The 24,112-nt window shown below is 37.4% G+C and overlaps 1 non-coding gene across 1 annotated transcript; it reads right to left on the bottom strand.

The window, feature by feature from the left end:
* Positions 1-18,058: 18,058 nt before the first annotated feature.
* On the bottom strand, positions 18,059-18,161 carry LOC138990825 (U6 spliceosomal RNA). The gene has a single exon (XR_011466938.1). It is a non-coding gene; the product is annotated as a U6 spliceosomal RNA (small nuclear RNA).
* Between the last annotated feature and the right edge of the window lie 5,951 nt (positions 18,162-24,112).

Here is a 24,112-nt window from a genome sequence, read left to right as displayed (position 1 = left end):
AAATGCCCCATTTTCATTGGAAAATGTAACTTCAGTCTCAGTCCTCTGGGGACAGGAAAGTACTCTGGAATAAGAGTAGGCTAAAGATGGATCATGGAGTTGCAAAGAGTTGGACGCAACTGAGCGACTGAACTGAACTGAACTGAAAGATGGAGCAAGCCTTGAATGTTACACTGGTTTAGGAGAGAATATTTTACTAGTTTGGGATGTAAAGAAAAAAGTGAAGTCAGGGTTGACTCCCAATTTTTGGTCTCATCATGTGGATGAACAGAGGTCATTTCCTGAGGTGAGGATGATGAAAAGAAGAAGGAAATGTAGGAGTTCTGTCTTTGTCACTGAAGTTTGAAACATGAGTGATTAGATATGAGATAGTTAAATAACTGGAAATAAGGAAAATAAGGAAGAAACATCTTTTGCTGTTCCTTTCTGTCTCAGAGGGTCAAGAATCTGCCTGCAGTACAGGAGACCCAGGTTCAATCTCTGTGTCCGGAAGATTCCCTGGAGAAAGAAATGGCAACTCACTCCAATAGTCTTGCCTGGAGAAATCCCATGGACAGAGGAGCCTGTTGGGCTACAGTCCATGGGGTCTCAAATAGTCAAACAAGACTGAGTGACAGACATATGCATATAAATGATTAACATATGAATATGAATGGCACTTAACATTATGCTATGGTGAAGTTATCTTGAAAGAAAATGTGAGAAAAGAGAAGAAAACTGCAAGCAAAGCCCTGTAGTACTCCATTGTTGCTGCTGCTGCTAAGTCATTTCAGTCGTGTCCGACTCTGCGCGACCCTAAAGGCGCCAGCCCACCAGGCTCCCCACTCCCTGGGATTCTCCAGGCAAGAACACTGGAGTGGGTTGCCATTTCCTTCTCCAATGCAAGAAAGTGAAACATGAAAGTGAAGTCGCTCAGTCGTGTCCGACTCTTAGTGACCCCATGGACCACAGCGAGAGCAGCAAAAGAACTGGATTAAGTAATGGCAACTGAGTAGGTACAGTCAGTGGAGAAAGGCAAACCCAAGAGAATGCAGCATCCAAGTCAAGTGAATAAATTGTTTTAAGAAGGAAGGCATGGTCCACCATGGAAAATGCTAATGACTCAAGGAATGTGTGGGGCCTTCCCTGATAGCTCAGTTGGTAAAGAATCTACCTGCAATGTGGGAGATCCCAGTTCTATTCCTGGGTCAGGAAGATCCCCTGGAGAAGGGATAGGCTAAAAACTCCAGTGTTCTTGGGCTTCCCTTGTGGCTCAGCTGGTAAGGAATCCGCCTGCAATGCAGGAGACCTGTGTTTGATCCCAGGGTTGGGAAGATCCCCTGGAGAAGGGAAAGGCTACCCACTCCAGCATTCTGGCCTGGAGAATTCCATGGACAGTCCATGCATTTGCAAATAGTCAGACACGACTGAGGGACTTTCACTTTCAAGGAATGTGAGAACTGGGAAGCAGAAAGACCTCCATTCCAGCCATGAATTTACCTAGTGGGAAAGAGAATGCTTATTAACTCTGATTCAGTCAGAATACAGGAGTTTTATCCAAGCCAAACTGAATTTTAATCAAAGAGTGTGATAAAAAAGGTTTTAAACCATTAAGAGGTAGAAAAAGATGATTGACAGAACAGAGATGAAAAATAGTGATTGGAAAAAAGAAATGCCAAGCATATTACTGAACTCCTTAGTTGATATTAATAAATCTATTTCAAAGGAATTGGAATTTATGATAATAAAGTATTGCATGTATTCTTTGAAGATTATGATTATGTTCATTCAGCCATTCATTAAATATTTATTGTAAACATTAAGTATCAAGCTTTGGGGAACCTAAAAATTACATATAAAGATTACTAGACAGAAACCATTAGTGTTTTTTCCAGTTTTATTGAGATATAATTGACATACAGCACTGTTTAAGTTGTACACCACAATGATTTGACTTATATACAGCATGTAATGATTATCACAAGATTAGTGAATATCCATCATTTCGTGTGTGTGTGTGTGTGTTAGTGACTTTGTTGTGTCTGACTCTTTGCGATTCCATGGACGATAGCCCACCATGCTCCTCTGTCCATGGAATTCTCCAAGCAAGAATCCTGGAGTGTTTTATCATTCCCTTCCCCAGCCATAATCTCACAGATACAAGATTAAAGAAATAGAAAAAAAATATTTTCCCTTTTGATGAAGACTCTTAGGGTTTACTCTTTTAACAACTTCCATATGTAGCATATAACAGCATTAATTATATTTACCATGTTACACATTACAACTTGAATACTTATCATATAACTGAAAGTTATACTTTTTCCATCCAGCTCACTCACTGCCTATGGTAACCACAAATCTGATCTCTTTGTATGAGTTGTTTTGATATATGATTAACCTATAACTCTAGGTTAGTTCATGTTATGTAACATAGTTATTTTATATTTCTAAAATTTCCAAAATGATCATCAGGATAAGTATAATTACAATATGTCACCATACAAAGACTTTGTGTAGTTATTGACTATTTTCCCTACACTGTGCATTTCATACCCATGACTCATTCATTTTGCAACTTAATGTCTGTACCTCTCAATCTCTCTTACCTATTTCTTTCCCTCCCTCACCCCCCTTCCCTTCTGACATCCATCCACTTGTTCTCTGTGTCTGTAAGACTTTTTGCTGTTATATCTGTCCATTTGCTTTGCTTTCTTAGGTTTGAAATATAAGCAAAATCATATGGAATTTGCCTTTATCTGACATATTTTACTTAGTATAATATCCTCTAGATCCACCCATGTGGCCACAAGTGGAAAGATTCCATTCTTTCTATGACTGGGTAATATTCCATTGTGTATATGTACCATATCTTCTTTATCTATTCACCTGCTGATGGACACTTGGGCTGCCTCCATATCTTAGCTACTGCAAATATGGTGCAATGAACAGAGAGATGCGTAACTATTTTCTAATTAGGTTTTAGTGTGATATAGTCCCATTTGTTTACTTTTCTTTTGTTTCCTTTGCCCGAGGAGACAAATCCAAAAAATAATATTACTCAGACGAATGTTAAAGAACCCACTGCCTATGTTTTCTTCTAAAAGTTTTATGGTTTCCGGTCTTATATTTGTCTTTAATCCATATTAAACTTAAGTTTGATTCTTTTGCATATCTGTTCAGTTTTCCCAAAACCGTTAATTGAAGAAGCTATCTACCCCTCTGTATATTCTTACCTCCTTTGTCAGAGAGCAATTGCCAGTGTAAATGTGGGTTCATTTCTGAGTTTTCTATTCTCTTCCATTGATCTACATGTTTCTTTTTGTGCCAGCATCATATGTTTTTATTTCTGTAGCTGTGTACTATCTTTGAAGTCAGGAAATGTGGTTCCAGCTTTGCTCTTTCTCAAGATTGTTACAGGCATTTAGCACATTCTGTGTTCCCATACAAATTTTAGAATTCTTTGTTCTAGTTTGATGAAAAATGCCATTTAGGAGACTAAAAACTATCTGTTAGAGTTAATGCATTAAAGAGTATTCTTGATTGCTGTTGCTTCTCTTCTTTAATCAGCATATTCACGACCAGTGTGATTCTTAAGTGATTTTGCTTTTCACGCATGCAGTTCAGTTCAGTCGTGTCCGACTAAGACCCCATGAATCGCAGCTCGCCAGGCCTCCCTGTCCATTATCAACTCCTGGAGTTTACTCAAACAATGTCCATCGAGTCGGTGATGCCATCCAGCCATATCATCCTCTGTCATTCCCTTTTCTTCCTGACCCCAATCCCTCCCAGCATCAGGGTCTTTTCCAATGAGTCAACTCTTCGCATGAGGTGGCCAAAGTATTGGAGTTTCAGCTTCAGCATCAGTCCTTCCAATGAACAACCAGGATTGATCACCTTTAGGATGGACTGGTTGGATCTCCTTGCGGTCCAAGTATATCTCAAGAGTCTTCAACACCACAGTTCAAAAACATCAATTCTTCAGCACTCAGCTTTCTTCACAGTCCAACTCTCACATCCAAACATGACCACTGGAAAAACCATAGCCTTGACTAGATGGACCTTTGTTGGCAAAGTAATGTCTCTGCTTTTGAATATGCTATCTAGGTTGGTCATAACTTTCCTTCCCAGGACTAAGCATCTTTTAATTTCATGGCTGCGATCACCATCTGCAGTGATGGTGAACACCATTACCACACTGTTTCCACTGTTTCCCCATCTATTTCCCATGAAGTGATGGGACAAGATGCCATGATCTTAGTTTTCTGAATGTTGAGCTTTAAGGCAAAATTTTCACTCTGCTCTTTCATCAAGAGGCTTTTTAGTTCCTCTTCATTTTCTGCCATAAGGGTGGTGTCATCTGCATATCTGAGGTTATTGATATTTCTCCTGGAAATCTTCATTCCAGCTTGTGCTTCTTCCAGCCCAGCATTTCTCATGATGTACTCTGCATATAAGTTAAATAACCAGGGTGACAATATACAGCCTTGACGTACTCCTTTTCCTATTTGGAACCAGTCTGTTGTTCCATGTCCAGTTCTAACTGTTGCTTCCTGACCTGCATATAGGTTTCTCAAGAGGCCAGTCAGGTGGTCTGGTATTCCCATCTCTTTCAGAATTCTCCACAGTTTACTGTGATCCACACAGTCAAAGGCTTTGGCATAGTCAATAAAGCAGAAATAGATGTTTTTCCGAAACTCTCTTGCTTTTTCCATGATCCAGCAGATGTTGGCAATTTGATCTCTGGTTCCTCTGCCTTTTCTAAAACCAGCTTGAACATGAGGAAGTTCACGGTTTACATATTGCTGAAGCCTGGCTTGGAGAATTTTGAGCATTACTTTACTAGCATGTGAGATGAGTACAATTGTGCGGTAGTTTGAGCATTCTTTGGCTTTACCTTTCTTTGGGATTGGAATGAAAACTGACCTTTTCCAGTCCTATGGCCACTGCTGAGTTTTCCAAATTTGCTGGTATATTGAGTGCAGCACTTTCACAGCATCATCTTTCAGGATTTGAAATGGCTCAACTGGAATTCCATCACCTCCACTAGCTTTGTTCATAGTGATGCTTCCATGGCCCACTTGACTTCACATTCCAGGATGTCTGGTTCTAGGTGAGTGATCGCACCATCATGATTATCTTGGTTGTGAAGATCTTTTTTGTACAGTTCTTCTGTGTATTCTTGCCATCCCTTCTTAATATCTTCTGCTTCTGTTAGGGCCTTACAATTTCTGTCCTTTATTGAGCCCATCTTTGCATGAAATGTTCCCTTGGTATCATAATTTTCTTGAAGAGATCTCTAGTCTTTCCCATTCTGTTGTTTTCCTCTATTTCTTTGCATTGATCACTGAGGAAGGCTTTCTTATCTCTCCTTGCTATTCTTTGGCACTCTGCATTCAGATGCTTATATCTTTCCTTTTCTCCTTTGCTTTTCACTTCTCTTCTTTTCACAGCTATTTGTATGGCCTCTCCAGACAGCTATTTTGCTTTTTTGCATTTCTTTTCCATGGGGATGGTCTTGATCCCTGTCTCTTATACAATGTCACGAACTTTCTTCCATAGTTCATCAGGCACTCTATCAGATCTAGGCCCTTAAATCTATTTCTCACTTCCACTGTATAATCGTAAGGGATTTGATTTAGGTCATACCTGAATGGTCTAGTGGTTTTCCCTACTTTCTTCAACTTAAGTCTGAATTTGGCAATAAGGAGCTCATGATCTGAGCCACAGTCAGCTCCCAGTCCTGTTTTTGCTGACTCTATAGAGCTTCTTCATCTTTGGCTACAAAGAATATAATCAATCTGATTTCAGTGTTGACCATCTAGTGATGTCCTTGTGTAGAGTCCTCTCGTGTTGTTGGAAGAGGATGTTTGCTATGACCAGTGCGTTCTCTTGGCAAAACTCTATTAGCCTTTGCCCTGCTTCATTCCTTCAGCACCAATAATCAGAGGCTAGACAAAATGAACCCCAAATATCTATTATAACACTAGGATTTGTATGATTTCAAGGAAATAATACTAATAAGTTCAAATAATATATTTGAATAATAAGTTGCTGCTTTAGAAAAGTACATAGATTCTCAGCAATACAGTTTGTGGGTCCTCCAGTGGCTCAGATTGTAAAGAAACTGTCCGCAGTGCAGAAGACACAGGTTTAATCCCTGGATTGGGAAGATCCCTTGGAGAAAGGAATGACTACCCACTCCAGTATTATTGCCTGGGAAATTCCATGGACAGAGGAGCCTGGGAGGCTACACAGTCCACAAGGTCGCAAAGGGTCAGACACGACTGAGTGACTAACACTTTCATTTTCACTTTTTTTTCAGAGCTGAGAGAAAATATTGAAGGTAGAAGTTGAATGAACAGTTTTTATTATGATGACACAGCATGAGTGTCTTTTTTTAATTTTCTATTTAAACTAAAAATTAAGTTTTTTATTTTACCTCTCAAAATCCAGGGAACTTAGACTGAACCAAAAGAACTAACATAATGCTCGATACAGTCACGACAAACTACATGGGTGACTGCACGATCACATGTACTTGAATGTACACCATCCGTTGTAGAGTTACCAAAAATAATAACAGGTTCATAACACAGCATACTTGATAGAACAGACAACTACAAATTTCATATAACCTGCACATTTCATGATATTTATTATTTTCTAGTTACTTTGATGGAAATGTATAAGAATTAACTTGTATCTATTATAAATGTCTTTTTGTCATTCATAAAACCAGAAATATTTATAGTTTCAGATAATTTTTATTAAATTTAGGTTTTTACAAATCTGTGGTTCTCAAATACATTTTATATGTGTTCATCTACTTAAGTATTCAGCAAGTAATGACAGAGTACCAATTATGTGTCAGATATCACACTAGGTGCTATGGATAAGATGGTAGACAGGTACAGTTCTATACTAAACTAAATGGTTGTTGTTCAGTTGCTCAGTCGTGCCCAACTCTTTGTAACCCCACGGACTGCAGTACGCCATGCTTCCCTGTCCTTTACCATCTCCCAGAGCTTGCTCAAGCTCATTTCCATTGCGTTGGTGATGCCATCAGTCCATCTCATCCTCTGTCGTCCCCTTCTCCTCCTGCCTTCAATCTTTCCCAGCATCAGGGTCTTTTCCAATGAGTCAGTTCTTCGCATCAGTTTGGTTCAGTTTAGTCACTCAGTCGTGTCTGACTCTGTGACCCCATGAACCGCAACATGCCAGGCCCCCCTGTCCATCACCCAGAGTCCACCCAAACCCATGTCCATTGAGTCGGTGATGTCATCCAACCATCTCATCCTCTGTAGTCCCCTTCTCCTCTTGCCCTCCTCCTGAATATCTTGATTAAATAAATTAAATTAAATGAGTCTTATATATTAAATTGTATATTTCATGTGGCAGTGGAATTTTTGAGATATAGAATTTTTCTAAGACTACCTAGTGTTTAGAGAAGGAAATGGCAACCCACTCCAGTGTTCTTGCCTGGAGAATTCCTTGGACAGGGGAGCCTGGTGGGCCACAGTCCATAGCATCTCAAAGAGTCAGACACATCTGAAGTGACTTAGCAGGCACCTATGCACCTATGCACCTAATATTTTGTTTAATAAAAGTCAATGATTGTAAAGTTGGGTGAGGAAAAGAAGACATATGAGTTGATGAGAAATAATAAAAAGTGGTAGGATAAATCACTTGTAGGACCAAAACAGATCAAAGAATGATATGAGTGCACTACTAAAAGAGCATTAGCTGAAAGTAATAGGTTGTGCTCAGAGAATGAAATCTTTGAAAGTCAGATTCTCTTGGTGATAGGAGATTCTTTACCAGAGTCATATATGAATGGGGTCTCTCTTCTCTGATATTTGAAGGTCAAGACCGTTTATTTGCTAATGTCATCTGACATATACTAGGCTTCCCTGGTGGCTCAGTGGTTAAAGCGTCTGTCTTCAATGCAGTAGACCTGGGTTCAGTCCCGGGGTCAGGAAGATCCCCTGGAGGGGGAAATGGCAACCCACTTCAGTATTCTTGCCTGAAGAATCCCATGAATGGAGGAGCCTGGTGGGCTATAGTCTGTGGGATTGCAAAGAATCAGACATGACTGAGCGAATTCAGCCAGCCAGCCAGCCAGGGCTCCCACAATCCATCAGGCCTGTTTTCACTCATCTTTAATAATAAACAAGGTTCAAATTATTTTTCTCAGGACAGCCTCAGATACCATTAAATCCCATTAAATAAGAGGATATAAATGAATATTTCCATAGAAATGTTGCATTTATTTATTTCTTTGTGCCCGACTCTTGTATAGCCAAGAAACCCATAACTGTTGGAATCTAATCCGCATTGATATTAAGTGGCAATGTGCCTACCATGTAATATGTGTTCAGTAAATATTTATTGACTTTTGGCTGTTGACTAACTGATGATGTAATCACATGAAACCAGAAACAGCATAAATCCTTACACTTTTATGAGTGGAACTAATCTTTTCCTTCAGGAGAACCAGGGAGGGATAGGAGAAGAATGATGTGCTGTTAGTGACATTCCATTATCAAAGCTGAATGGGGTGAGGGGGTCAGTGGGTGGAGGTTAAACCTCTGCAACTAGCTGCCTGTCTTTTTTTTGCAACCACAGGAAGTTGCAGAGAATATGAAAAAGGTAGCAATCTCTTTCCAGGGTGATTTCAAAATATTTTGAGGATAGCTGCTGCTGCTGCTGCTAAGTCGCTTCAGTCGTGTCCAACTCTGTGAGATCCCGTAGGTGGCAGCCCACCAGGCTCCCCTGTCCCTGGGATTCTCCAGGCAAGAACACTGGAGTGGGTTGCCATTTCCTTCTCCAATGCGTGAAAGTGAAAAGTGAAAGTGAAGTCGCTCAGTCACATCCAGCTCTTCACGACCCCATGGACTGCAGCCTACCAGGCTCCTCCGCCCATGGGATTTTCCAGGCAAGAGTACTGGAGTGGGGTGCCATTTGAGGATAGCACCAAGATCTAAAATGTGTGGGTGTTCTGTTGCTCAGTCATTTCTGACTCTTCATGACCCCATTGACTGTAGCCAGCCAGGCTCTACTGTCCATGGGATTTTCCAGGCACGAATACAGGAGTGGGTTGTCATTTCTTCCTCCAAGGGATCTTCCCAAACCAGGGATTGAACCTGGGTCTGCTGCATCTCCTGCATTGGCAGGCAGATTCTTTATCACTAAGTCTCCTGGGGATTAATTAAGGTATTTGAAGAACTGTCACCAAAACATCTAATCATTTTAATATCTTTTTGTACTTCACTATTTCTTTTCACTCTTCTTCAAAATTCTCCAAATTAATGGGACTACTTGGGTCATTAGCTGGTGGTACAATTTTCTTTAGTCTGGTGATATAAGAGATGGTAGCAAGGAAACTACATTTTTAAGAATAGAAAAGGAAAAAGAAACTTTTGTATTTATAGCTGGGGCTAAAGCAAATTTTCTGAAGTAAATAGGGTTTTTATTACCTTAATATTTTGTATAATTTAAATATATCTATATAGTCACTTAGCAGAGATGAATATTAAGCACATATTGTTCTTCAGTGGTAGAAGGGAAATTTAGTATTAGCTCTATTGTTCAGCATGGGATTTTTTTCCTACCCAAAACAGTACAGTAGGTTTTAAGGAACAACATGAACAGCTCATTCACATGCTGCTACTTGGAATTCTACACTAAGGAATTAAGTAAAAATGAATCAATTAAATCTAGAAATTCTTAAGTGCATTCACCAAGTTTCATATTTAAAACCAGATTTCAAATGTTTGGAATCTAAGAATAACACTGAGAAAGCAAATTCGATAATATTATTATAAACTTTATGAAAACACAAAACGTGTGTTAGCCTAAAATAAAACCCACATTCCTCAGCTGACTAGGAGTAATTCTGTGGGAGCACAGACTCAGAGTTTTTTCTTTAAAAAATTCATGTATTTCTAATATTCTAGAAGTGCTGCTGCTGCTAAGTCACTTCAGTCGTGTCCGACTCTGTGCGACCCCAGAGACAGCAGCCCACGAGGCACCCCCATCCCTGGGATTCTCCAGGCAAGAACACTGGAGTGGGTTGCCGTTTCCTTCTCCAATGCAGGAAACTGAAAAGTGGAAGTGAAGTCGCTCAGTCGTGTCTGACTCTTGGCGACCCCATGGACTGCAGCCTACCAGGCTCCTCCGTCCATGGGATTTTCCAGGCAAGAGTACTGGAGTGGGGTGCCATCGTCTTCTTTGATTCTAGAAGTACGGGTAACTAATTCCAAAGTGCATTATTATAAAGATCTTTACATGATACATATTATAAACTCTCTTAGAAAGTAAAGGGAAATGAACAACTACAGGAAATTCAGTAGCATATGAAGAAAAATAACGTTTTATAGAAAGGTCTAAAATATTTTCTCCTGTGCTCAGCTTCTGATCCTTCACATAGAAATGAGGCTATTGGACCTAATTGTCACCAAGAGACATAGGAGAAGCCAAGAGTAGTGATTGCAGTACATCAGGACATGGGATTCAAGGAAGCTATATGCCATCTTTTGTCAGTTGTACAGATTCCAAACTAATCTCTTCAAAAAGCTATTTATGTACCTGTCATTCTCCCTGATCAGACGGTACACTCCTTTAGACAAAGGATGTTTTGATCATCCTTTTACATCCACCTCTGAACCTAGCACTACGTCTAGTTCTGAATAGGTCTTCAATAAATGTTGCAGGGATTGCATTTAATCAATATTGTCAAATAAAAGGTAAAAATCTAAAGTACTACTGAATGCGAAGAGAGCCCAATCATTAACTAATAAGTCTCAAGTGATCTCCAACTAAATGGAAGAGAGTAATTCATAATTGAGACTAAAGTAAAAAATTAAGCTGGAAACAATCATGGATTATTATTAGCAAAATGATTGGAAAGTTAAAAACAGAAAATTTTGGACAAATTTACTCCAAATTGGAGGCTAATGAAAATGGTTAGTGGTGAAATGAAGGATGAGGGGACAATCTGAACTTGAAATATTTGGAGAACAGTGCTAGCCTTAGATCATTAATTGCTGTTGTATGGAAAGGGGATAAGACAACCAAAAACCTAGGAAAGACGATATATTTCTGTCTTTGTATTAAAGGATATTACCCATCAGAAAGGTCAGAATATTACAGTAAACAAATAGTAAATGTAATTAAATTTTGAACAAAGACAGGATGTCATATCTAAGGATGCACAGATGAGAGAATAATTTTCAAACATTCAGTGACTTAGGATTCCAACTTTTCCCCTCCCACTTAACATTTTAAACACATCTTTAAAAGATCAGCTAGGAAAGACTACAATGAACTTTAAAGTTAAAACAATTCTGATTGTTTTGAACTCCCCTGTTTTTCTCTAAACTCTAGGCATATCCTGTTAGCTCAGAACATTGGACTGTTTCTATATTGCTCAGAGTTGGAAAATTTCAATTTATTTACAAATATTTAAATAGTGTTTTGTTATACTCCAAGCATTCTATATGTTTTAGGAAATTCTCTTATTTAATTCTCATAATGTTATAATAGAGATATAATTAATAGTGTTTCTCTTTACCAAAGAGGGACCCTGAAGTGTTTAGAAGATCAGTAACTTGGCCACAGCCGTGCATTAGTGAGTGGTGGCTCCAGGTTCCCATGCTCAGCTCCCTGATTTCTGCTCTCTCCCTTGTACTCTCATCATTTAGTGTCATACATGTCACTCAGTTGAAGGCAGAATGAACTGATCTAAAGATAATTATCCTCCAATTAAAAATAAAACAAAAGATGGCAGAAAATTGTCGTAAAGCTAGACAAGATATCATGTATAAAAGTCAAGCACTGTGCTGTATACAAAGCAATTGCTAAATAAATAGTTATTCCTCATTGGTCACTAGTTTATTGCTATAAAGAAGTTTATTGCTTCTTTTTTCTAAAATCTGCTTTCAGTTCCTCTTTTCTATTTTCTCTGCCTTTTTCTTATTCTGAAACCATAATACCTGATTGAAGAGCCTGAGCTTCAGGGCCTTTCTTAATTACCTATTGCTGCTCTAACAAATCAACACAAACTTGGTGACTTGTATGAACACGATTTTATTTTGTGTTCAAAATCAAGATATAACCCTAAAATCAAGGTTTTCATAGAGCTATATTCCTTCTGGAGACACTGGAAGACAATCTGTTTACAGATTGTCTGTAAACATACCTTTTTTACAGGTATATCTATTTACATACCTTTTCCAATTTCTAGAGACCACCTGCATTCCTTGGATCATAGCCCCTTTCTTCATCTTCAACTCACATCATTCCAACTATTTCTATCATTACATCTCACTTTCCTGATTCCAGTATCACTGTCTCTTTTTCCTGTAAATACTTCGAGATTACATTGAGTCCACCTAGATAATCCAAGATGACTTCCCCATGTCAAGGTCTTTAACTTAGTCATACCCTCGAAGTCCTTTTTAGCACGTAAAGTATCATATTCACTGGTTCAAGGGGATCAGGAAGTGGATATCTCTGGAGACCATTACTCTGTTTACCACAGGGCAGATTGCCTCAGTTTCAATCCTGCTGTTTATTTGCTGTTTTTTCTTAAGGCAAATTACTTAAACTTCCCAAGCCTAAATCTTCTTATGTGTGAAGTCATGCTCAAAATAGGAACTTGTAGGATTGTTGTTAGGATAAGATTAGGTTGTACTGTGTATATAGAGGACCATAACAACTGTCACAGAGTAAATACTCAATAAATATCAACTATTATCGTTTGTGTTAATTTCATGTAATAGATGCAAATGCATGTTAATGAATCACAGAAATAAGTACATAAATTTAAAATGCTCACATATTAACTTACAATTAGAAGTACAACCTTGGGATTAATGATATTCTTATTTAGATAAACCAAAAAAGAACCCATGTTACAATCAGAACTTGATTGGGTGGATGTAAAATCAAAAAAGCAGAGATAAACAAGACAAGTCCACTTGCCATAGTTTCTTTCAGTTAAATCTTTACTATTCAAAATGTGCTAACATAACCTGGCAGTTTTTTAATATGTAGAATTTCAAGGCTCATTCTAGACCTTCAAACAAGAGTCTGAATTTTTCTATGATTTTCAAATAATTTGTATGTACATTAAAGTTTGATCACACTGGCTATGATAGTGCCTCAGAGCCTAAAAGTGCTTTGCCTAGGTAGGCCACTTGTCTCTAGTAGTGTCCTCTGTCTCTGCTTTCATAATAGGAATTCACCACAACTATTATCCATTGAAACATTCTGTCTTTACATATGTCAATACTTTCTAAAGGAAATGTTGTTATACACGTTCCCTTTGAAGTGACTTGACACAAGTCTGTGCTGATTATTATATTCTTAAGTTCTTCAGCTCTAAACTGGCAAAGAAAGGAGAAGACTTACCTTCTGAAAGCCAAGGAATAACGATTATGAACACACCTCCAGAAATCAAGCACCCACTGCATTTCTTAATAGCGCTAATGAATTCTGTTACTAGGCTAATATTTCAAAACTTAGGTCTACAAGAAAACTCAGATAATAAAATTAATTAGTTACATTAATCCATCATAGCTAAAATTAAAAGACACTCCTTGGAAGAAAAGCTATGACAAACCTAGACAGGGTATTAAAAAGCAAAGACGTCACTTGGCCGACAAAGGTCCATATAGCCAAAGCTATGGTTTTTCTAGTATTCATGAATGGATGTGAGAGTTGGACAGTAAAGAAGGCTGAGCACCGAAGAACTGATGCTTTCAAAATGTTGCACCAGAGAAGACTCTTGAGAGTCCCTTGGACTGCAAGAAGATCAAACCATTCAATCCTAAAGGAAATCAGTCCTGAATATTTATTGGAAGGACTGATGCTGAAGCTGAAGCTCCAATACTTCTGACCCCTGATGCGAAGAGCAGACTCACTGGAAAAGACGGTGATGCTGGGAAATATTGAAGACAAGAGGAGAAGGGGACAACAGAGGATGAGATGGATGGATGGCATTACCAATTCAATGGACACTAGTTTGAGCAAACTCTGGGAGACAGTGAAGGACAGGGAAGCCTGGCGTGCTGCAGTCCATGGGGTTGTAAAGAGTTGGGCACAACTGAGCGACTGAACACAACAAATCATAACTAAAAATTACATTTTCAATGGGAAGTAAAGAAAAAGAACAGTATGAAAAACATTTTCTCATACTGAACAATATTACTGAAATATGCTTTTGAAATGAGAGCAAATATCAACGTATAGATTAAATTTCTCTAATGAAATGTGCCCATTGACACCAAAAGGTAAGTACGGTACAATTCATGTTTGTCTTCAAAGTGGATTGAGTCACAGGAGTCCACAATCACAAGGTGGATTGAGTATTTGTATCCTTAGAGATACAAAGACACTGACAATAATTTAGTGAATTACATTTGAATATTACTTCAATATATACTTGCTGAACACCTGTTATGGTATAAGGCTCTGTGCTGCTCACACTTGTGTCATCTAAAAGAAACTTCCCTTCCCTAAAAGGAACTTCACCAGACAAACCTGATGATAAAACAAAAGTAAGTTTATTCTTATGTTATAAGTGAGGACACTACTCTGACAGAGATTTCCTTGCCTCAGAGAAAAAAGAAGGCAAAGTTAGGATATTTATGAGATTTTGGAGTCAGTTTATGGAAGATCTTTCGACGTAGGGGTGATGGGGGAAGGGGTGACTAGCACTGAAAAATCATTATGATGTAATAATGTGTATTGGTGGACACTGCAAAGGGAAGGTCTTGAGGTGAGGGTGTACAAAGAGAAGAGACTAGAAGACTAAATAGTCGTCTAATGCTATGTATTGAAAAGTCTTGATGGCTTGATGTTCATTTAAATGATTTTTCCTGGAAGCTTCTAAATGAACAATAAAGTTACCTTCAACTTATCTTCCCGGTCACGAGTTTCCTGGAATAGTAAACGTATGTTGGTTGATGAAGACAATGGAATAGTAAAGTGATATTGGTGAAGACAGCCTAATGGTGGAGTACAGTTATGTTAATGTAGAGAATAAGCTGTGTGCTGTAGGTGGTTTCAGCTTTCATTCGAGTGACTCAAAGTTAAATAGGATATAATCACTATTCTAAAAGAACATATAATCAAATATGAAAGTTTGTATTGAATACTAAAACAGATTTGTTCTGATTATAGAATGTTTAATTATTGATAAAAAGAGAAAAATATAAACAAGAAAATAAAAATCACCAAATCCCACCAACATAACAGAGCATTTGACATTTAAAATGTTTATGTGTTGTGTTCATTTGCATTTAGTTTATATGTATAGTGGCAGTTCAGATGGGGAAGAATTTGCCTGCAGTGCAGGAGACCTGGATTCAGTCCCTGGGATGGGAAGTTCCCCTGGAGAAGGAAATAGCAACCAACTCGAGCACTCTTGCCTGGAGAATTCCAGAACAGAGGAGCCTGGTGGGTGAAAGTCCATGGGATCACAAAGAGTTGGACATGACTGAGCAGCTAATACACACGTAATAAAATATATGTATTTTGTAACCAAAGTTGAATTCCCATCATCAATAAGCTTCATAGCCAGCTTTATTTTTCACTTAATTAAAAAGTCCATGAACTTTTCTAATGTTATTAAATGTTTTTTGAAAACTTGAGTTTTTAATGTCTATGTGTGTTTGTATATATTTTAACCTAATTAAGTTAGTGTCTCATGCTGAAGCATCTTTGCTTGCTCAGGGGCAATGAAAATACTTATTTGATATAACTATTTCAAAACATTTGGGTCAGTACTTCTTAGCAGCATCTGTCAATAAGGACAGAGAAAAATGGATGTAAACTTTCACTCATTTGTTGAGCTTAGATCAAAACTGCTAAAATGTAGTCATAAAATTTCTTTAAAACCTCATCTTTACCCTTTAAAATAATTTTATGACATTTCCTATAATATGTCAATGTTATTTTTTTTAATACTAAATAATTTTCTCCCAAAGTTTTGAGTAGAGTTAATTCTCTAAGGTGTTGCAAGAGCTTTTAGTATTCCTACTATAGAAGCTACGTTCTCAAGGGTATTTATAGCCCAATTTGCAAATCACGATAGCCATTATACAATTCATACAGTATTAAAATAATTATTCATAAGATTGTCTTGGATTCTGATGAAAAACAAGTCAGTGAGGAATGGAACCAACTTTAAATATTATGCTTTATTACTGCATTTCAAACAGGAGATTTGGGAAGGGGGGAAAAGGGGAACAAAACATTTGAATTGGTTGAGTCCAGTTAGATTTAGCACCAGTAGCAAGAAAGGTTTATTTGACAAGTTCAGCTGAACTGCACTGAAAGGAAGTAGGAAGACGGTCCATATCAAAAATTTAAAAATAAATAAATAAAAGGATAAAGAGAAAGAAGCAACAAGCATTACAGCAGGAAACACAGATCATAGTAAAAATGCACCTTTCGTTGTCACTATCACTCCATATTAGCAAAATGCAAATATCAAATAAAAGCAATATTGTAGAAATTTCCTACTCTAAAAAGGAAGCACTAATTTTTAAAGGAGAAGTTTTTGTTACCTTTGGAAACTTTAAGGTCCTAGACTGGTAAATATCTTAAGAGACAAGTGAAGAAACCTTAGAGTGGAATTTTGCAGTAAATATGATGAAAGCGAGAATAGCAACACATCCCTTTTCCTAAAAGAATTACAGACATAAAGAGGTCAGAAACAGGAGAAAATTAATACAAAGAGTAACACAAAACTTAGATGACTTTAAGATGCTGATGAAATTAGAGAAATACATCAGACAGAAACAGAAGGATGAAATTGCCAAAGTCATAGATTTTATTTTTTTAATAATACTGATTGAAGCTGTTCTCACTGGAGTCAGATTTCACACTTAATTCAGGATTTTAGCAAGTAGGAATACAAGAGTTTAGAAAGACCTCTACGGCTTATTTACTACTCTTTGCCAAGTTTGTACCCTTAAAGTACATCAGTTTTATACTCCCCCTCCTCCATCTTCTGCTAAATGTTGTTTTACTCTATGTTTTTTTTTATAAGTTTGACTTTTTTATGTCTCGTGTAAGTGACATCTTGTGTTTGGGTGTATGAGTGTATGCATGTGTGTGTGAGTCACTCAGTTATGTCCAACTCTGCAACCCCGTGGACTTTAGCCCAACAGGCTCCTCTTTCCATGGAATTCTCCAGGTAAGAATACCAGAGGGGGTTGCCATTTCCTTATCTGGGGGATCTCCTCAACCCAAGGATTGAATCTGGGTCTCCTGCATTACAGGCAGATTCTTCACCACCTGAGCTACCTGGGAAGCAAGTGACATCATACAGTTCTTGTTTTACTTTGTCTGACTTATCTCAGCAGAATGTGCTCAAGGTCCATTCATTTGTAGAAAATGGCAGTTTCTTTCCTGACTTTCCAGCTTTTCTGATGGCTGAGTAATACTCCATTGTGTATATATACTGTGTCCTTTCTTATCCATTCATCTATTAATGGACCCTTGGGTTGTTTCTATGTCTTGGCTATTGCAAATAGTGCTGAAATGAACATGGAGGTGAGTGTATAAAAAGGTATCAGAAAAGGCAATGGCACCCCACTTCAGTACTCTTGCCTGGAAAATCCCATGGATGGAGGAGCCTGGTGAGCTGCAGTCCATGGCGTCGCTAAGAGCCAGACACGACTGAGAGACTTCACTTTCACTTTTCACTTTCATGCATTGGAGAAGGAAATGGCAACCCACTCCAGTGTTCTTGCCTGGAGAATCCCAGGGACGGGGGAGCCTGGTGGGCTGCCGTCTATGGGGTCACACAGAGTCGGACACGACGATTGGAATCGACTTAGCAGCAGTAGTATAAAAAGGTATAGGGACACATGAATGGACTCCTAACACATTATGAATGGAAATCAAAAGATATTAAAATAGGAGAAAGAGAGACAATTTGTAAAGTTCTCAGTAATTTGGTTTTGTTTTTGACAATTATTTTTATTTTTTATTAAAAAATATTTAATTGGAGGATAATTGCTTTACAGTGTTGTGTTGGTTTCTGCCTTACAATGACGCAAATAAAAATTTGGAGCACTTCAGGAGTTTCCATGTCATCCTTGCACAGGGGCCATGCTAATCTTCTCTGCATTATTCCAATTTTAGTATATATGCTGCCGAAGCAACCTCGTTTTATTTTTTTGACAGGAGCAGATTAGAATATAGGAAAGAAATCAATTGCACTGTAGTGGATTCCTCTTGAAGGAATAGATCCTTTTGAAATTGGAACCAATGGCTACATCTCATCTCAAAGGGATATCTCTCCCAACTGTATTTAAATTCAGTAATACGCACTTGAAAACTGGTATGGATTAACCAGAATCCTGAAGAAACAGAAACTACCTTTCAACATTCAGATATTATTCCTACTTTCTTTACTTTTTCCTCTAGGCTAAAACATTGCATAACCAAGGAAAACTATTGCCTCTTCGGCTGTGGGTTAAATTAGCATGCCAAGAGCAGATAATATATTGAATCCTAGAGAGTGGTTTATCTTATCTGCTGCTGCTGCTAAGTCACTTCAGTCATGTCCAACTCTGTGTGACCCCATAGACGGCAGCCCACCAGGCTCACCAGTCCCTAGGATTCTCCAGGCAAGAACACTGGAGTGGGTTGCCATTTCCTTCTCCAATGCAGGAAAGTGAAAACTTAAAGTGAAGTCGCTCAGTCATGTCCGACCCTCAGCGACCCTGTGGACTGCAGCCCACCAGGCTCCTCTGTCCATGGGATTTTCCAGGCAGGAGGACTGGAGCCGGGTGACATTGCCTTCTAGCACAACTTAATACAGAGTTGTTGAATAAATTTTGGTACTTTAATGCTTTGGCACTTATGCGGTTTTCATTGTGCTGACATGGAGAGATCTCCAAAATATAGTGTTATCTAAAAAAAGCCAGAAGTAGAAAAATATCTGTACCCATTTATATGTATAAACTATATAGTATACACCCATGAAGATATATTGAAGTGTCGAATGTCTAGAGAAGTGATCTTAACAATGCTGACTGTGGCTAGTTCTAGGGAGAGTAGTAGGGTCTTTTTTTCTTCTTTTTTTTGTGCTCAGTCATGTCTGACTCTTCGTGACCCCCTGGACTGTAGCCCACCAGGCTCCTCTGTCCATGGGATTTTCTGGGCAAGAAAGCTAGAATGGGTTGCCATTTCCTACTCCAGGGGATCTTCCTGACCCAGGGATTGAACCCTTGTCTCTTGCATCTCCTGAATTGGCAGGTGGATTCTCTACCATTGTGCCACTTGGGAACAGTATCAGAGTAAGGGTGTTTGAATATGGTTGCCTTTACTTTTATCCTAAGTGAAAAAAAAAAAGGAAAGTCACTCAGTTGTGTCCAACTCTTTGCAACCCCATGGACTGTAGCCTACTAGGCTCCTCTGTCCATGGGATTTTCCAGGCAAGAATACTGGAGTGGGTTGCCATTTCCTTCTCTAGGAGATCTTCCCAATGCAGGGATTGAACCCCAGTCTTCCACATTGTAGGCAGACTCATTACCGTCTGAGCCACCAGGGAAGTCTGGTTTCCCAAATGGCTAAGAGGGTAAAGAATCTGCCTCCAATGCAAGAGACATAGGAGATATGAGTTAAATCCCTAAGTAAAGAAGTTCTCCTGGAGAAGGGCATGGCAACCCACTTCAGTATTCTTGCCTGGATTATCCCATGGACAGAGGAGCCTGGTGGTCTACAGTCCATAGGGTCACAAAGAGTCAGACACAACTGAGTGACAATTCACACATGCATTTTTACTTTATACATGCCTGCATTCATTGAATTTTTCCAATGACCATATATTATTTTCATAATAAAATAAAACTTGAACATGTTTAGAAATTTAGCTCAGCATAAGTGCTATAGATATAACAGAAAGCACACTTTCTAATAATGATGTTGAATTTAAAGAGGGCAGAGAAGTTTCTGAATGTCTTCAACTGGTCAAAACAGCATCTCAAATTTCAGGGAAAAAAAAAAAAGCTTTCTAATTTGAGCAAAGAAAATTGATATAATTTTCCAAACAATTCTGGCAAAGGGAAAGGTTACTCTGAATTATCTAGATGATAAATCTATTTTTCCACTTCCTGGGACAGTGGGCAGTAGGATATGTTGAAGTATAAACGTTTTTAACATAGTCATAAAGGTTCTGCATCTTATATTCCATCCTTAAAAGCAACTCTTTCTGCCTCAGTAATGAGTTATCTCCAGGTCATGCAATCACAGGGCCTTTGGAATACCATTTCTGGTGTTATCACATCTCTCAAGAAGCTTTCTTTCTGTAAAGTCAAAATAGACAAAATGCAATCAATCTATTAATTAGTCAATGTTACCAAATGGAAACTATAATAAAGGAGTCCAATAAGAGTTACAATTCCAGGAATCTTTTTGGATAAAGCAGATGGCTTTCTTCATTATGAAAAAAGGCGTGTAACAGTTAATCTTATTTCTTAAATGGAAGTTAGGTATTATCTACTTGGCATGTCTGTTTTCTTTAACTTTAAATAGTTACCCAAAATGTAACAACATATTAAAATTTTTTTCTTGATGCATTATGAGTTTCAGTAATGTGATTCAACTAATTGTAAATTTTAAATATTCAGATTTATAACTATATTTTAAATATGGGGACAGGTTCTTTTGTTGTAAATATAAAGCCACTTTTTAAATACTTTTCATAAAGCATACTTATCAAAACAATTTATATGGTCACAAATTCAACAGAAGTTTATCAAATGAAATCTATTGGTTAATCTGGTTCATGATAAAAGGGAAACCAATGGAAAACCAGGAAAACATACCTCTAAAGTGATGTGAAGACACCCTGAAGATTCAGACATTGTTATCATGGAACTTCCCATGCCCTCAGCCCAAATCTATCTATTTTAACCTTCTAGTTATTTTTGTATTTTGATGAACTTGTAACTACTGGTAAAAAGAAGGCTAGATTAGCATTATGCCTCTAGAGCAGCTACTACTATTTCAGATTGAGAGGACAATGCGCTAATGTATTAATCTGATAACCGTGTGAATATGGAAAAGAACTTCCATATCACATTTTAATAGCATCTAACAATTAGGGCACACATTACCATTTCTGAAGCTTCTTAAGTATCTCATTTCATGTTTCTTATAGAAAATCATTTTCACTAATATTTTAACTTGACTCATCTAAGTGAAAAGACTTGGAGGGGACCACTCACTGCAAAACCCAGTGCTATTCAGCTTTAAATCAATTCAGAATATCTCCACCCGGGACCAAGGCAAAACCAGGCAGAATATTAAGATCTGCTCCTCAGATCATGGAATTTACAGCTTAGGATAGTAGACCCACAAATCTGAGCTGTTGACTCTGTGCCTCTCCCAAAATATACTATGGAAAGCTCCCCCTTCTTTCACCTCAACCTCTATCATTTACCTCCAGGTCTCTACTGGTCAATACTAACGTAAATTCCTTTCTCACTTAGGATTTTGAAAAATAAGACTAACAATATTAACATAATTTGTTCTGTGTAATTCCAAGTTATATTGTTATATTGGATTCAATATAAACCTCCACACCATAATCTACCAAGTATTAGTATCATCATATCATCAATGAACACACACCATCCTTAAAATAAATAAGTGAACAGGAGCACCTTAACCCTGCATGATGCTGGCAAAAAGTAAAATAAACCAATGAAGCACATTCTTCTCTATCAGTTATATTAATGTATCTATGGTATATTTTAGAAATTGCTGCCTGTTTTGAGATTTTATTTTAAAACTAGTCAAGGTTTATGGCACTTTTTACAATCTAAACCTTTTCTAAATACATGATGTTTTAGAAGGTTATTTATGGAGGCAGTTCATGCTCACAACTTAGGACTTCACTATAAATTCAGTAAATATTACTTAAGGATATACTGTCGAATGAGCAGTATGATTAATGGGAGAGGCCTGGGGATAGCCTATTCTACTTATAATGAAGATGAGAAATTTATACTTTCTAAGTTATGGCATAAAGGCACATCAAACCCAAATAAGTGCATTAGAGTATTTAAGAACCATATTCAAATGGTCTTCTTTTTAGATTTCTTTAAATAAAAATTTCATGACAGTAAAAAGAGCTGGGGTGAATTCAAAGATAAAGACCATTATTTGCCCTCCTCTGACAGTGTCTCACCAAGGTATTTAGAAAGCCTGGTGAGTGTGTTATCCAAACACTTTGTAGTCCCAGCTCAGCGGGCATCCACCCCCTCTGTGCCAGGTTGCCCTGCCTCTCCTGTGGTTATACTGTTTTTCGACTGTCATTTTTATTGAAAAATAAAAGCTAAATTGGAGTTTCAGAATACCTTCCATTTAACTCCTTTAATAAAATGGGAAAGATAAAAGCAACCTAGTCACAAGAGAAGTGTTTTTGAAAGCTATGCCTTGGATATCAGAGATGCAGAAATAAAAGGCTGCTTCAAAAATAGAGCCCACTGGCTTAGCTCTGGCCCTCTGCAGCTCTTCTCCTGTACTAAACCTGCTTTTAGCTTTAATTTTTTATTCAAAAGTTAAATGGGAAACATGAAATAGTTTGGATCAAATATCACAACAAATGAAAAACGTGCAGCAGATGATTCTTTTAAATGCATTATTCTTATGTCCTGGGCCAGACGACTTTGTCAGACAATCCTGTTTATGTCTGTTGGAAAAGAGAATATTTCTTATATATATTTACTTACAGAAATCTTTTCACTAATCCTATTGAAAGATTAGCATTTCTAAATGTTTGCCCCACTTAATATACTCATCAACATAATAAAAATGCTGAGACATACTACGCTAAAACAAGAGTGTATTTAATTTTGTATTTGCTTAACTTATTTGCCCATGGAATCTTTTAAAACTTTACATTTATTAATGTCCCAAGGTGCTAGGTTAGAGGTATTGTGCTGATCCTGTTATAACTCTAAAATAGTTTTAAAATCTTTTCAAGAGAAAGCATCCACTTAGCTGTGTAATTATAGCTCTACTTAGAGTATTTATGTTGATCATTGAATTAATACCTAACATAGATCAATAACTCTGTGGCTAATAGTAGTATCTAAATGCAAATTGGCTGAGAGATATTAGTATTCGAGACAGCATAACTCAAAGATGTCTAAATTTGGTGTTAAATATTTTCCTACACTGACAAATATAACTCAGAACATGGAAGAGGATGTAGTAGAATTTGGCAAAGAAAACCGATTTATATAGTTCTTTAATTTTGAACAAAAATTTGATTTTATTATTAAGTTGATAATCTAGATCTATACTGTTTAATAACCTCAGTGCTCTGCTCTATTGTTCCTGTAATATTGAGCTAATAATTTAATGATGGTGACTCAAAAATATTCTGAGTTGTATTTTATTGTCTTAATAAAAGAAAGATCCAATTTGAGATTGTAATATTCTCTCTGGCTCTTCTACATCACAAATTTATGTATATATATTAATACATAAATTAAACATATATATATATATTTAAAGTACCCTCATTTCAGACAATTGATAGTATTCTAACCAATTAAAGACAAATGGGGAAATGGAAGATATAACTATATTGAATATGTCTCTCAGGATAAGAGGATAAGACAGAACTGATGAAAGATGATTTGTGAAGGAACAACTACTTTGCCATGGCTGCTCGATGCTGAGGAGTGTGCTAAAAGCACTCTAGTGGCCTTCAATTAGAGCTGTCTCATTATTGTGAGCATAGTATTATTTTAAATTTGCTTTTTATATTTAATTAAATAACACCTACCCTACAAAGTACCTCTTACTGTCCATGCCAGAATTTTGTATGACTACCTTCAAAATAAGTTTCATAGAATAGGCAAAGAATACAGAAAGCAATTACTTTTGCTTTATGGACCAAAAAAAAAAAAAGGAAAGAATAAGAAATTCAGCAGTCTGTCTTTTGATCCTATGAAACAGTTTCTTATTAAAAAAGCACCATTATACTTAATAATTACATAATTTTCCCTAGAATCCAGTGAAAACTGAAGAAGAATGTTTCAGCAATGCTCAAATGTAAATAGCTTTACCATTGTCTTATGGTTTTCAATAG

The sequence above is a fragment of the Bos mutus genome, chromosome 14 (assembly GCF_027580195.1).
Source record: "Bos mutus isolate GX-2022 chromosome 14, NWIPB_WYAK_1.1, whole genome shotgun sequence".
NCBI lineage: Eukaryota > Metazoa > Chordata > Mammalia > Artiodactyla > Bovidae > Bos > Bos mutus.
The sequence above is the reverse complement of the archived record's forward strand: the minus strand, read 5'-3'. Positions and strand labels throughout refer to the sequence as shown.